Source organism: Rattus norvegicus, chromosome 5, assembly GCF_021556685.1.
Source record: "Rattus norvegicus strain SHRSP/BbbUtx chromosome 5, alternate assembly SHRSP_T2T, whole genome shotgun sequence".
NCBI lineage: Eukaryota > Metazoa > Chordata > Mammalia > Rodentia > Muridae > Rattus > Rattus norvegicus.
In genome coordinates this window covers 148,258,507-148,273,282 of record NC_141538.1, presented here as the reverse complement: position 1 = coordinate 148,273,282, position 14,776 = coordinate 148,258,507, and the positions used below count along the sequence as shown (strand labels likewise).

General features: G+C 48.0%; 1 long non-coding RNA gene across 1 annotated transcript; it reads right to left on the bottom strand.

Annotated features, from left to right (window-relative positions):
• Nucleotides 1-2,591: 2,591 nt before the first annotated feature.
• Nucleotides 2,592-14,271, bottom strand: LOC134486996 (uncharacterized). The gene is made up of 3 exons (XR_015621157.1): nucleotides 14,042-14,271; nucleotides 11,590-11,774; nucleotides 2,592-2,941 (listed from the first exon to the last, which is right to left on the bottom strand). It is a non-coding gene; the product is annotated as an uncharacterized LOC134486996 (long non-coding RNA).
• Between the last annotated feature and the right edge of the window lie 505 nt (nucleotides 14,272-14,776).

Here is a 14,776-nt window from a genome sequence, read left to right as displayed (position 1 = left end):
CCTGGAGAGGAGTCCGGTGTCTTCCTCAGTCTCTCTCTATCTTATTCCTTGAGACAGGGTCTCTCACTGACCTTGCAGCTCCCCGATTCAGCTAGACTCACTGAGCTGTGAACCCCAGGTATCTTCCCATCTCTGCCTCCCAGCCCTGGGATTGTAGGTGCTTATTATATTTCTAGGCTTTTACATGGGTGCCAAGGATTTGAACTCAGGACCTCAGACTTGCACAGCAAGCGCTTTCCCAGCAGCTGTCTCCTCTGACCTGTCTTTAAGATCTTTATCCATCTTGTCCTGCCTGCACCCTTAGTCCCCCAGTCTCAGTGGACTGTTTCCTGCTCCGGGTAGGTGTGATATATTCCATATATGCTGGCACATCTGAACTTTACCTGTGCTGTATTCTCCTCCCTCACACCACCAGGCCCCCTCCATCTGGGGTTTTCCAGTTGGAAAGCCTTCCCAGCCAGCTAGTGTCACCTCCTGTGTGACACGCCTTCTAAGAATCGTAACTATTCACTGATCAGACTGTGATCCTGTGATCAGCCAGGACCAATTTCATCAGAGTAGCTATGAGGATCACGAGAGATGGACAAGGAGGCCACGGGCCTGAGGAGTATGGTTTGCATTTAGATCATGACTCCATGTATAAGGTTCGGGGCTTCCCCAACCCTTTGAGCTTCATGTTCCTTCTGTATTTGCAGTGACAGGGATTATCCTGGTGACTACGGCAAATGGGGTGCAGACAGAAGCCGACAGCCCAGGGAGACGATGCCCTGCACGCGAAGTGCTTAGTAAATGATCCTCTTGTTCTTAGTATCAGTCAGCCAGGAGGCTCTGGCTCCACCAGGCTCCATTTATTGATGGATTTGAGGCTAAAAATAGTGCTGCAGCCCTGGGGAGCAGGTCCTTCGGAAGCCTGTTCCGCTCTCCACACCCTCGGTGCTACAACCAGAAGGAGGCTCTTCTTCCTGCAGGAGGTTTGTAGGAGACTCCAACTTCTCCCCCAGCCTGCGTACAGAGGCCAGATGGCTCAAGAGGACAAGCTTTCGGAGCAAGGATACTGCAACCCACATGCTGGCTTCTGCCCAGCTCTGCCATGCACTAGCTGTGTGACCTTGATCAGAGGCCTTCCCTTCCCAGAGGACGGGCATGGCTTCCAGCTGCAGACATCGACAGGGTTCCGAATAACTGACCCAGAGTCCTCGAGGCCAACAGGGCAGGTGCAGGCACCTCTTCTCCTAGGCTCAGTCTCTGTTTTTGAAACAGGCACTGGGGCCCTGATATGCAAAGCGCTATCATGACTCACTGTGCACACCGGGAAATAGCCGTAACTCCTGATGTGAGCCTGAGTTTTCTAGCCGTCCACCCCTCCATCTGAGGGCATAAGGAGCAAGACAGAAATTTACTTTGGCTGTTTGTAGCTATCGATCCACCAGCCTTGGGAGATGCGGAGAAATATATCCGACAGGAAAAGGCTTTGCTTCTCGGGCTCTGCTAACAGGCCTGTGGATAAACCCGTCTGTGTGATTCCTCAACTCCCTCCTAGTTACTTCCTCCCCCAAGATATAGTTTCATTAAAGCAGATCCAGAATGGTGGGCAAGGGCCCCTGTTATCTCTCCACAGATGATCAGCACAGTGATTTCAAGGTTACAAGCCTGGCTCCCAAGGGCACCGAGCCAGCCTGTTGAGAGACAGACACGCTTAGAGCTGACAGCTCCAGCCCAGGGCCACAGCCCTGAGTTGACTCTACTTGTCCTTTTGTCCTGGGATATGTCCATAAGGCTTCAAACCCTAGTCCCTCATTCATGATCCTTGACCTGGAGACAGGATCACATGACAACACACACTGAACTGCAGTCCCTGCAAAAGATCCAGAGATGCGTGCCTGGGCACCACGAACGGAGGCTCTTCCCAGCCAGTGGCAGCCTGTGTGCCTCAGTAGGGGACAGAAAAGCCTTGTTCTGCCCATCCAGGATGAGTATCAAAAAAGGGAGATCCAATGATCAACTTTGTGAGCAACCCCTGAGGGACTGGGTAAACTGGGAGTATCCACCTAGCAGCACCAGGGTGGGGAGCTGGACTGAGCACACCAGGAGAATGTCCACCCAGGAGCACCTAGATGGGAGCACCTCAGTAGGAGCACTTGGGTGGGAGCACTTGTTCTCTGTATTCTAGTGGGTTTAGGTTCTGTGGGTTTAGAACCAAGCTCTTAACCTCTCAACCCCTGAGTTCCTCTGAGTATCTAAATAGATTCTTTCTCTCTTTGAACACTTGTTAGTACTCCTGCTTGAAGGTTTAAGCAGAACACACTGGGAACATTAAAGTAACAGGCTCTAGATGCAGCTTTGGAGAGGATCTCTCCAAGTCACACACTGCAGGGACCCATGGGAGAGCCTCTGCTGATTCTAGAACAGAGATGCCAGGATGTCATCATAGCCAAAAAATCTACTGGGGAAGTCTAGGCCATACACGTGCATGCAGCTGCAAGGGAGGCTGCAGCTGCAAGGGAGGCTGCAGCTGCAAAGAAGCTACCTTGGGCTTTGATAAGGAGCAATTCAGATTCCTGGGAATGATCCAAAATGAAGGAGAAAATCTTACTAAACAATATTTTTTTATTTCATGTGTAATGAGTGTTCTGTCTTCATGTATGTCCATGCCTCTTGTGCACACACAGTGCCTGCAGATCTCACCAGGAGTACAGTTACAAACTGTAGTGAGCTGCCACGTTGGTGCTGGGAATCAAACTCAGGTCCTCTGGAGGCGTAACCAGTGCTCATAACTGCTGAGCCATCTCTCCAGGCCCTGGAAGGAAACTTAGGGTCTGCTGAGCACTGATGAATGGCAAATATTCTCCAACCAGCTTCCTTCTCACCTCTTCCAGGACCAGAAACTCCATGCAGACAGAACCCTGAGTGTCTTTCTCATCTCCACGTTCCTACATGGCACCTGTGGTGAATAATCAGGTTACTGAAAGGTGGGCAGTTAGAGCTCACAGGAGTCCTGGGCCTCGGGCCACTCCGTGTCCCAAGGGAAGGCTCTTTGTCCCTTTGGGATGCTAGCCTTGCTTTGTGTCACACCACTCCTCTCTGGTCCCTCACTGTTCCTGAAGTTATCTTCTGTTTTCCAGTGCTCAGTTTTGACTCACTGCCCCCTGAAGGTGTTCCCTTGAGGGAACTCCATTGACCCTGCTGCCATCGCCACCACACCACTAACTACTTACTTATTGTTGGTGGGGAGCTGGTGAAGAAAGCAAGCTCTGAAGTTCCCCCCTTTTTAAGATTTATTTATTTATTATATATGAATACACTATAGTTGTCTTCAGACACACCAGAAGAGGGCATCAGATCCCATTACAGATGGTTGTGAGCCACCATGTGGTTGCTGGGATTTGAACTCAGGACCTCTGGGAGAGCAGTCAGTGCTCTTAAACACTGAGCCATCTCTCCAGTCTCCAAAGTCCCCCCCTTTTTTTTACTTCAAATGCTATTGGCTGTGACTTGCTTTTGGAGCTTGGAGAAAACATGAAACCATCCTCTTCCTCATCTTCAGGATGGGGTAAATAAAAACAGCTATCAAACCTCCAGACTTTTGTGAGGTTTGAGGGAACTAGCCCATGGTTGTTCTTCAGATGAGGCTGGCAGAGTCCCACAACCTTGACTGCTGCTCTTCCATATCTAATCATCGGGCCACACTGCAATGGCTTCCATGGCTGTGCCTCCATTCTGCAAACCAGAGCCTACCCTGTCTGTTGCCCCATGCCCCTTCATGCACCTGGTACCCAGATCAGAAGTCTGCATCATGTTAGACGCTGGATAAATTCAATAAAAGAAACTATAGGGCTGGGGATTTAGCTCAGTGGTAGAGCGCTTACCTAGGAAGCGCAAGGCCCTGGGTTCAGTCCCCAGTTCCGAAAAAAAGAACCAAAAAAAAAAAAAAAAGAAACTATAAAAACTAGGTCTGGGGATGCTGGGGATGTAGTTCAGTTGGTAGGGTGTTCATGTTTTCAGTACAAAGCCCTAGGCTCAGTCCCCTGCACCTGTGTGTCGTGCTGTGTTCCCATCATCCTGGCACTCAGGAGGTAGGTGTGAGAGAATCAGAAGTTCAAGGTCATTTCCAGCTACACAGCAAGTTTGACACTGGCCTGGGATCAATGAGACTCAAAAAGACAGAGAGGAAGAGGGAGAGGGAGAAAGAGAGGGAAAGGAAGAGAGGGAGAGGGAGAGAAAGAGGTTGATGGGGGAGAAAATGGGAGGAAGCATATGGTAGCACACATCTTTAATCCCAGCATTCAGGATACAAGCAGGTAGATTTCTGTGGGGCCAGCCTGGTCTTCAAAGTGAGTGAAGGGGTGGAGGTTAAAAAGTGTGGGAGTTGGGGGGGGGGGGGCTGGAGAGATGGCTCAGCGGTTAAGTGCACTGACTGCTCTTCCAGAGGTCATGAGTTCAATTCCCAGCAACCACATGGTGGCTCACAACCATCTGTAATGGAATCTGATGCCCTCTTCTGGTGTGTCTGAACAGAGGGAGAAATGGAGAAAATTACAAATATAAAGATGGAAAGACAAACAAGTTAACATTTATGTAACAAAAAATAACTAAAACTATCAGACATCTTTAATTCCAGTGCTCAGGAGTCAGAGGCAAGTGGATCTCTGAATTCTAGGCCAGCCTGGTCTATAGAGTGAGTTCCAGAACAGTCAGGACTGCACAGAGAAGTCTGATCTAAAAATACAAAAAAAAAAAAAAAAAAAAAGTCCACCTGAGCATTTGCACTCATAGATTCTAAACACCACTAAAACAAAACAAAACAAAACAAAACAAAACAAAAAATTTGAGTTGCTAAGTGATATTCACCCAAGGCCATGGACAGACAATTCCAGAAAGTAGACAGAAACAGTAACTAAGAACTATGAATAGTCTGGCTTCAACAGAAGAGATACAAACTAGATACAAATGAAAGGATTCCAGAACTCAGCTCAGAATCTTTTATAACACCAGAAAGTCCAAGAGCAGAAGGACAACTGCGTAAAAAGGATGAATCAATCCAGTGGCAAGGTGTTCCATTACAAAATAATTATGAAAATGCCAGAGTCATTGCCTTGGTACAGGCAAGGCTAACTAACTGCAAAGTTAAATTTAAAGAACGGCCACAGTGTGCAAAACACTCATCTGGACTTCATGAAAGCTTGGCAGAAAACATGAGAAGAAATGAAAGCAATCGCTTCGATCAAAAAGAAACTGTACACCCACCCTATGCTGGACTCTCCGCCAAGGGCTTGCAAATGCACACTGTGTTCACTCCCCAGCTGCCTTCATACACTTGTGAGCCAGGCCAGGGAGACAGCAAGGTACAGAGATAGGCGGTAAAGCCTGCCTGAGGTGGCCTGGCCCGAACCGCAGACAGATAACAATCTTGGTACTGGACTCCAGGTCCGGTGCTCTTCCCGACATATCAGATGTAGAAGATAGATGGGGGCCAGTGGCATGCCTGCTTCTTGAACATAACCTTTTGCTGCCCGAGTGTCGTTTGCACGATGAAAACACAATCCAAAGGGAAACCAATGCTGTCTCTAGGCTACCCTTTGGCCCTGTTCCCTCAGAGATCTCCACGGGTTACAGCCACAGCCCACCATTGTCCAGCAGCCATGGTCAAGCCAGAGCTACCAGCTATAAGACAGTTCTGTGTTACCCTTTGTCCCTTTTCAGTAGTATACAGCTCCCAGGAAACAAGGAGGTAGAGGTAGAAAGGACAAGTTCAAGGCTAGACTGGGCTACATTATAAGATTCTATTCTTTAAAAAGAAAGAAAGAAAGAAAATAGAAACTTGAGCCCGCAGGAGATAGGAAACGCTTCCGCTGTGCTACTCCACCTACTCGACAACACTGTCCTTCTGTGCCAGGAGCTGCCAGAATCCCACTGTGGGAATCCCAAGGCTACTGTTGGATAGTGACCTTTCACTATGAACACCACAGTGAAGAGGCCAGTCACTCCCTGGGTGGACTTAGAGCCCTGTTTGTCCTAACTCTGTGTAGTCCTGGATGAGCCTTGCTAGGAGTCTGGTCTCCTGGTGGACTGACCTTCTCAGATGAGGCCCAGAGGCTGAATAAGATCAGCCAGAGCAGGAGGGGGGCGGGGCAAAGCACTGGAGTAAAGTTGAGGCAGGAAGGGAAGGGAAGGGAAGGAAGGATGTCAGTCAATGTAGATAGAGCAAGCCCATAGGAGATGAGGCCAGCAAGGTCAACAGAGTGCAGAGTTGTGTGGCCCCAAGGAAGACAATGGGAAGCCACTGAAGGAAACTGGGGGAGGGGTCCGGTAGGGAATTCCCCTTTCAGAGCAGGATGGGAGGGGACCTCAAAACAGAGGCCTTCCTAAGGTGTGGTGGCTTTCCAGAACCTGACTGGTTTTCATCAAACAAGAACTAGAGCTGACTTAGAAACTGTTCACATTCTGGGCACTGTAACACACACCTGTAATTCCAGCACTCAGAAGCCTGAGGCTGTGAGTTCAAAGACAACCTAAGCTACATAGTGAATTCCAGGTCAGCCTGGGTGACAGAGTTAGAAAACAAAACAAAACAAAACTACAACAACAACAAAACAAAACAAAAAACAACAATAACAATAACAAAACGCCACGTCAGAAAGCAAAACAGGGTCAGTAAGATGGCTGAGCGCGCAAAGGCACTTGGCAAGCCCAATGACTTCATACTGATGTTCAGAATCTGTGTAAAGGTGAACAGAGAAAACTGACTCCACAGAGTTGTCCTTCGACCTCCACAGGCATCTGTGTGTGTGCACGAGGGGCTGGGAGGGCAGCCCTATAAAGAGCTTGCCTGGCAAACACAGGCAAAGTGGCGTTTGTCTGTAAATGGCAGCAGTTGGAGACCAGGAGACCAGACTCCTAGCAAGGCTCATCCAGGACTACACAGAGTTAGGACAAACAGGGCTCTAAGTCCACCCAGGGAGTGACTGGCCTCTTCGCTGTGGTGTTCATAGTGAAAGGTCACTATCCAACAATAGCCTTGGGATTCCTGCAGCGGGATTCTGGCAGCTCCTGGCACAGAAGGACAGTGTTGTTGAGTAGGTGGAGAATCCTCCAGGCTATCCGGCCAATCAGTCTAGCCTCATTGGTGAGTTCCAGACTGGTAAGAGATTTTTGTCTCAGAAAGAAAGAAAGAAAGAAAGAAAGAAAGAAAGAAAGAAAGAAAGAAAGAAAGAAAGAAAGAAGGAGAGAGAGAGAGGAGGGAGGGAGGGAAGGAGAGAGGGAAGAAGGAAGGAAGGAAAGAAAGGTACAATATTTCTGGGGAAGTCACCCAAGGTTGTCCTCCATATTCACGTGCACACACGTGTGAGTATATACACACATGCACACGTATGTGCATATACCCACAATCCACATTCATTTAAAGAAACATGTACTGAAAAGATAGATGGCTCAGGGGTTACTGATCTCACAGAGGATCCAAGTTTGGTGTTTTCAGACCCCATTGCCACATAATTATCTGTAACTCCAGAGGATCCAGTACCCTCTTCTGGCCTCCATGGGCACTCCATTCGCATGTACAAACCTACACAGAGAGAGAGAGAGAGAAAGAGAGAGAGAGAGAGAGAGAGAGAGAGAGAGAGAGAGAGAGATTAAATTTATTTAATCTTTAAAAATAGAAAATTTAAATTAACATCCCACCCAGGCAACTGGGGCAAGGGGAGAAAGAGGGTTCTCGGGGGTTGGGGATTTAGCTCAGTGGTAGAGCGCTCGCAAGGCCCTGGGTTCAGTCCCCAGCTCTGGGGAAAAAAAAGAAAAAGAAAAAAAAAAAAAAGAGGGTTCTCAATTGGTGACAGTCATTACCTGTGGGGAAACAGACTCAAAGAATTGATACAGAAAAGGAAAATTCTGCTATCCTGAAACAGCCCTGGCTCCTCCCCACCTTGACCTCTTGCCAGTGCGTGTGGACAGAAAGTTCACATCAGTCAAAGATTAGCAATCAACAGTGAACCTCCTCCAGATCTGAACCCAGATACCAGAGCCAAGAAGGGCACGGACAAGCAAGGAGATGAAAAGAGGAACCAGGCAGTCAAATAAACACAGGACACAGGAGCAGAAACAAACGCCCAGATAAAGTGCTTGATAGGAGAGCTCTGGAGATAATAACAAGATAATAGAAGGGCTCGGGGCTCAGGAAAAGACCGAAGGAAGATGGCAGAGACTGCACAATAGAGAAGTCAGTCAGTGTGAACATAACACAAAATAACAGTCCACTAAAATGCACAAGCAAAGGAAAGGAAAAACAGGAAAGTCATGAGGGGTGTGGGTGGGGAGGGACTGGCTGGGCGTAGAGTGCGGTGGTAGAGGGCTTGCAGAACATGATTGAGGTTGTGAGTTCAATCCCAGCCCCCAGGGAAAGAGGAAAGGAAGGTCGATTGTTTTAAATTTAATTGATTAGAGGAAAAAAACATGACTGCTGTGGTTTGGGGGAGCTTTGAGTATGTGGCACAGCTGCTGGAAGCTAGCCCCCCAGGGTAACACTGCTGGGGGCTGGCACTTCTAAGAGGTGGGGTTTAGTGAATGGTAACTAGATTAAGGAAGATGGAAAGGCTTTCCTCAAGAAGTGCAAGTGTTTGCAAACTGGCTGGTGTGTGCATAGACTAGTTGTAGGGATGGTAGCCAGCTCAGACTGCAAACAGGGCTCTAACAGGCCTTGCCCTTCTCCCCAGTTCCCTCTGCCTTGCTAAAAACCATTAGATTACATTTTTAAAGCTGGCCACCAAGGTCTATTTACTTATTTGGCCACTTCCTCCTCCTGAGGCTGACTACCAAGGTCCAGCTATGGCAGTATTGAAACCCAGCAATCAAAGCCTCCTTTGGCTCCCTTAATCAACATTTCCAATCAAAACAAACCAACTCAACTTAACACTGGGGTTTCCCCTTTCCCCTTTATAACCGGCCATTTACTATGGCATCTGTCTCCTCTCCATGCAGAGGCAGTCCTTTGTCCCCACCCCTGGGGAGACAAATATCCCTTCCCTTCCCTCTCTCCCTTGTTCCTTTCCCCTCCTCCTTCATCTTCTATCTCCTGTCTTTGTCTCTGCTGTTTCTCTGTTTCTCTGTTGCAAATAAATCTCCTTTGTGCTCAGGATTTGGTCTTGGGGGTCCTGAACCCACATAGGTCACTTCACTAGCAACCACAACCTCCTCCTCCCCGATATTCACCTCCTCAGACTGCTCAGCCACAGAGACCACTGAGGATTGAGGGTGCTAGTGAAGCCGCAGCAGAACCCCACCTGACCTTTGCTGTTTGTGTCTGTGCTTGTTCCGTTCCTTTCATGGTTCTAGTCAAGGTTCCGGGGGCACAAATGGCACAGGTGCTGGATATAGATGGCCACTCGACAACTAAAATATCATCTACCATGAAGCCATCTGTCACCAGAGCCAGCAGACCAGTGCTGTGCTCTTGATTCTTTAGAACATGAGGGGAAAACCAACTTCTTTTCTTTATAAAGTATCCAGATTCAGGTACTTTGTTACAGTAGCACAAAGGTAATAACAATCAGGGACCATGAGCTCACCCAGGAGTTTAAGCCACAGTGTGACACGTTAATGATATTAAGAGGGTGGAAACTTGGACTGGAGAGATGGCTTAGCGGTTAAGAGCACTGACTGCTCTTCCAGAGGTCCTGAGTTCAAAACCCAGCCACCACATGGTGGCTCACAACCATCTGTAATGGAATCTGATGCCCTCTTCTGGTGTGTCTGAAGACAGCGACAGTGTACTCACATACATGAAATAAATATTAAAAAAAAAAAAAAAGAGAGAGGGTGGAAACTCAGTCTGACTATGAAGTAGGACCTAAGGAAATCAATTAGATTAGGTCATTTGGGTGGAATTCACATGAAATGGCTTCACATGGGGAGGGGAAACAGGACACAGAAACAGAGATCGATGTTTCTCTCAGGAGATATCCCAGAAGGACCCTCACCAGAGTCTGTGTCATGCAGTTCAGAATTTTGAAATAAATAAACCTCTTTGCCTATAAAGTAGCCTGCCTTGGGTATTTCGTTATAGGGACAAAGAGCCAACACAGATCATAGATGCATAAGAAATCTTTGAAAAAAATCAACTAAGGTAACATAAAATAAATATTTTAAGACAAGTTCTAGAGAAAAAGGAGGTGTATTGAAAAGTTAATGAGGGGTTGGGGATTTGGCTCAGTGGTAGAGCGCTTGCCTAGGAAGCGCAAGGTACTGGGTTCGGTCCCCAGCCCCGGAGAAAAAAAAAAAAAAGAAAGAAAAGTTAATGAGACCCAGGAAAATTGGTTGTTAAAAAAACTATTAGGTTGTAAAGCTAATAAATAATCCTTTGGGTGCCTAAACAGAATGGAACAAGTCACACCAAATGGGAGAAGTCATAGAGCAGCACCTGCAAAGCCGTGTGTGTGCGTGTGTGTGTGCCTGTGTGTGTGTGTGTGTGTGTGCGTGTGTGTGTGCCTGTGTGTGTGTGTGTGTGTGACTCAAGAACTTAATTTTTAGCCAAACTAGTGTTTTAAAGATTTATTTATTTTATGCATGTGAGTACACTGTAGCTGTCTTCAGACACACCAGAAGGGGGCATCAGATCCCACCACAGATGGTTGTGAGCCACCATGTGGTTGCTGGGATTTGAACTGAGGACCCTGAAAGAGTATGTGTGTTTGGGTGTGTGTCTATGTGTGTGTGCATGTGCGTGTGTGTGTGCCTGTGTGTGCGTGTGTGTGCCTAAATGTGTGTGAAAGTGTATGTTTATGTATGTGTTTATGTGTGTGTTTGTATATGTGTTTATGTTATATGCCTGTGTGTGTGTGTTTATGTGTGTTGTATGTATATGTTTATGTGTGCATGCATGTGTGTGTTCCTGTGTGTGTGCATGGTATGCATGTTTATGTATGTATGTATGTGTGTATGTTTATGTGTGTGTTTGTGTTTATGTGTGTATACATGTGTGTGTGTCTGTGTGTGTGTATGTGTGTGCCTCTGTGTATGTGTGTGCCTCTGTGTGTGTGTGTATGTTTGGGTGTGTGTTTATGTGTGTGTGTGTTTGGGTGTGTGTTTATGTGTGCGTACGTGTGTGTGTGTGTGTATGCCTGTGTGTGTGTGCCTGAATGTGTATGAGAGTGTGTGTTTATATGTGTGTGTGTGTCTGTGTGTGCGTACCTGTGTGTACCTGTGTGTGCCTGTGTGTGCCTGTGTATGTGTGTGTGCATGTATGTGTATGTGTGTTTGTGTGTGTTTATGTGTATGTTTACGTCTGTGTGTTTATGTGTGCATGCATGTGTGTGTCTGTGTGCCTGTGTCTGTGTGCCTGTGTGTGTGTGCCTGTGTGTGTGTGTGTGTGTGTGTGTGTGCTCATGCACATGGAGGCCAGAGGTTAACGTCAGGTTATTGTTCTTCTGCAGCCGTGCAGCTTGTTTCTGGAGTCAGTGTCTCTCACTGAACTAGAGCTCTCTGATTAAGCTCAGCTACTGGGCTGTAAGCCCTAAGGACTGTCCTGACTCTGTCCCCCACCCTGTCCCCCACCCCACCCCACCCTCGTGCTGGGACTGCATATGTGCACCACAGGCCCACCTTTTTCTGTAGGGCTGAGGATAACGCTGAGTGACAGCCATCACCTCAGGTCCGCACAAGAGACAGCCAGCGCTGTCCTGACGGAGCACGGTCTTCTGCCGCCGCCTCACTGATTGCAGAAAATTCCAACAACTCAACAGTCATTCTTCCTTCCGTCCTACAGATGGAGGAGGAGGCTGTGGGGGCTGACAGGGAAACACAGGGCTGTTGTTACCTGACTTGTGGAAGACTCTGTTAGGTACCCATGGAGAGGTGACATGCCCTGGGAGGGAGAAGCAGAAGCAGAAACACAGTGGGAGCGTATCAGTTCTTCCAGCTACTGCAGAAATCCCAAGGGACTCCCACTTGGTGGCAGCCCTATGGAGGGCCAGCCAGTCTGGCTCCTGTTCAGCTCTCCAAAGGCACCCGAGTCTTCATCCCGCCTCAGGTCTTTGGCGAATTTGTCCCCTAGCCTAGGATGTTCTCCTCAGCTCTTCTCAGCGTGTGGGCACCTCCTTGTCCTTCAGCTGTGATTCTCTTTCAAATTCTCATTTGTTTATTTCTTATGTATTTATTTTATCTCTCCAAATAATCCTGGCTGTCCTGGAACTCACTGTGTAGACCAGGCTAGCCTCTAAATCAGAGAGATGGCTTGCCTCCACCTCTCCAGTGCTGAGATTAAAGGTGTGGACCACCACACCCCGCCTAATCCTTGTCATACAGCATCCTTCCCGAGAGTTCTTTATGACGGTCTCCCCAGACTGTCCAAGGCTTTGTTACCAAGCTGAACTCCCGCCTCACCTAGGGTGAGTACTTAATGGATGCTTCCACGTCTGATGTGTGTGGTAGCACCCGTCCTGCCAGACCTCTGCAGAGATACACGAAACGGAGTTGGGGAAGTAGCTCTATTGCCTGGCGTGTATGAAGTCCTGGGTTCAATCCCCAGCACCGCATAAACTGCTAAACTCAGAAGCTCAAGGTCACCCTTGGCTATGTGGTGAGTTAGAGACCAGCCTGGGCTACAAAAGACCCTTTATAATAAGAAAGGAAGGAAGGAAGGAAGGAAGGAAGGAAGGAAGGAAGGAAGGGAAGGAAGGAAGGAAGAAAGAAAGAAAGAAAGAAAGAAAGAAAGAAAGAAAAGAAAAGAAAAGAAAAGAAAAGAAAAGAAAAGAAAAGAAAAGAAAAGGAGACACTAGGAGGACTCCATGGTGTTCTGCTGAAGGATTTCCTTTGGGGCACAAGTTAGGACCCTTCAGGGGGAAAAATACTTTGTTCATTTCTCAAAGCCCCACATTTTTTAGTTATCTTTCCTGCACACTGCCCGCACACAACCCTGTGCTCAATATGGGGTGCATACTGTGCACTGGGTAGGAACCTGACCTAAGAATAAATGGGGGCACAGCCCCAGCCATGCTATTTGCCAAGCCGTGGACTCAAAGTCACCTGTGTCCACTGGGGACCAGCAGGAACCCCACCCAAAAATGAACTCAACCCACACAGTTCCTGCCACATGCAGCCCAGGGGAGATGGTGAAACCTATCCTGATAATTCACCCTCATTTGCTGGTGAGGACAGTAGGTTTCTGAGAAGCTACGAAAATAACCACACGGCAGGATCCCTTGGTGCCTCAGCCTGAGCCACGTCCTCAAGAGCAGTAACAGTTCTCATCTCCCCTCAGTCCATCCTCTTCGTGACCCTTTTGGTGACAAGTTCAGATCCTTCCAGAATGTCCTTCTTCTTGACCTTGCCAAGCGCTTCAGCTGAGCTCAACCCTCCTCTCCCTTTGGCTATGAAACTCCGGACAGACCCACATGCTGCTGCCTTCATGGGGATCTTGGTGAAATGGCTCCCTGTGTGTGCTTCCTGTCCTACATCCCTGCAGAGCCAGCCATGTATCCCAGGGCTGGGCTGGAATCACTCGAGCAAGAGCTCCTGTGCTGTACCCAAGATTCCCTTCACAGCAGCAACTAAAGCTGTCACATAGCCAAGAACATGCGGATAGGAACAGAATTATGCAACTTTACTAAAAGACATAAAGAGAGATCCCAGTCAATGAGGAGGCCTCCACCTGGGGGAAGGTTCAGGGCCATAAAAATGTCACTTCTCCCCAAGGCAATCCATAAACTTGATGTAACTGCAATAAAAATATCAAAGGGACTTTTAATAGAATGTGACAAGTTGATTCTCAAGTTAATCTGGAAGGGATAAAAAACACAAATCTGACTACCCAAGAATAAAACGTACTGGGGAAAAATATAGTCTTCTGTGATAGGAAAATACATGCAACATTCACCAACTTAACTGTTTTAATTGTGTGACTTGGTGCGACTGGCCACATCCAAGACACCACCTTATAGCCATCAGCACCATCATCTCTAGAACCAAATGGAAACGTTGCGCTTGTTAAGCACGGACTCCCATTCCACACTCATCCTGCGAGAAAGGAAAGAAAATGTGCTCTATTTTCGCGTACCTGATGTATGTGTGCGTATGTTTGCACACTCTTGTGTGCGAGTGCACACACGAGGTCGCTGCAGGATGGCCTGCCTGGTCGGCCTGTTGCTAAAGAGCTGTGCACACCAGCTACCTATCCTGAGCTTCCCAGGATTCTCCTCCCATCTCCATCCTGGTGTAGCATCACAGACGGTGCGCTGGTTCGTTTTGTCAACTTCACACAAACTAGGGTCACCTGGGAGGAGGAAACTGAAATTGAAGAATTACTTCCACCAGCTTGTCTTGTAGGCATGTCTGGGAGGCGGGCATTTTTCTTGATACTGATGGGTGTGGGAGAGACCAGCCCTCGGTGGTGGAACTAAATGTACAAAGCAAACCCCAGAACGGCATTAGAAGAAAAATAAGAAAAAAGTCGGAGCAAGTCACGGGAGCGAGCCAGTGAGCAGCGCTCCTCCTTGGTCTCCCTCCGCATCAGGCCCCGCCCTCAGGTTCCTACACTGAGTTCCTGTCTTAGCGGCCCTCCGTGATGCGACAGAACATGTGATTGGGATGTGTGAGCCAAATAAACCCTTTCCTCTGAAATTGCCCTTGGTTGTAGAGTTCACCAACGCAACAGAAAATGACCAGCTCCTGTGTGCTCTGAGTGTTTGGCCTCAGGACCTCCCCATGAGTGCTTTTACCCACTGAGGATATCCCCAGCCCTGCTTTTCTGTGTTTTGAGATAGGGTTTGCTACACAGCCCAGAACTGACCTC